This window comes from Limulus polyphemus, unplaced genomic scaffold (genome assembly GCF_000517525.1).
Source record: "Limulus polyphemus unplaced genomic scaffold, Limulus_polyphemus-2.1.2 Scaffold10079, whole genome shotgun sequence".
NCBI lineage: Eukaryota > Metazoa > Arthropoda > Merostomata > Xiphosura > Limulidae > Limulus > Limulus polyphemus.
Window position 1 is genome coordinate 19,786 of NW_013675689.1, and position 1,371 is coordinate 21,156.

Below are 1,371 nucleotides of genomic sequence, written 5' to 3' on the forward strand. Positions count from 1 at the left end.
AATTGTTAATTTTAAAATGAAGTAGGGATACTGCTATAAAAATTAATGAAACAAGAATTAATACCATAATCAAAAATTTATAAAACTTAATCCCTACTTTGGCAGCTTCATACACTTACTCACCTGGTGAGTAGCCAAAGTAAGGATTAAATTTCATAATTTATAAATTCTTATAATCTTATTTTTATTAATTTTTTTATTTTCATACTTATATTTTAATTAGAATTTTATAATTTGTGATTGTGGTTTTAATTGTTATTGCCCCCATTGGAACAGCGATACGTCTGCGGACTTACAATACTAGAATCCGGGTTTTGATACCAGTGGTGGGCAGAGCACAGGTAGCCCATTGTGTAGCTTTGTGCTTAATTACAAACAAACAAAATAATTCATTTCTTTTAATAGAACTCCATTTCAAAATTCATAATTAACTTTTGTATAATCTAGAATAAAGGAACTTTTTAAGAAGTGGAACCAAAGGGTAAAATTCTCTGAGCAACGCTGACCTTTGTTCATTAGTCACATGCATGTAAATGACCACTACTTTAAAAACAGTCAGCTCTCTGTCATAAAAACAAGATTTAATATATTTTGTCTGACATATAACAACACTGTAACTGTAAAAGTTTGATTCTTCTCACATTGAGAATGTGTCAGAAATGTGTTAAATACGTTGATGTCATATCACTATATCTTACATATAAAGAGAAACTAACAACTGTAAAACATAATGTTAGGCAAATTACATTAAATTATTTATTTTAAATCTATAAAGTTGATGACACATTGTCACCCCTTTAGTGGTTCGCTCGTGAACTATCTGCGCGCATATCATACCAACGCGCCCTCTGGTGTCATTTAGTGGGCCTAGCAACACGCTCTATGGTAGTAGACAACTTCCGTCTCTAAGTGTCATGGTGGCCTAGTAACACACACCCTGGTGAGTAGCACTCAAACTACAGGTCTTTTGCATATTACGTAGCAGTTACGTAACCTTCAGGTGTATATTTTACGTGGTAGTTATGTAACCCTCAGTTGTCGCCATATTACATAATAGTTACGTAACCATCAAAGGGCATTTTTTTATTTCCACTCATCTAACGACTGCCCTTGAGGCAACATCCTTTGGGCAGTCAACAATCCTCCTAACTACTGAAATTAATACATTATCATTTCAATCATATAACCTTTCACTGTCAAACTGTTAAGCTTTTATGTTTTAAATATTATATATATTGTTACGTCTCCGTTTGTTAATTGATTTTTCCGTAACTTCGATCTGACGAAACTTTAACGACAAAAGTCTTGACTTAATAAAACTGGTTTATTCTTTCCGAATATAACTCCGCGATACACTTAATCTCATATTCG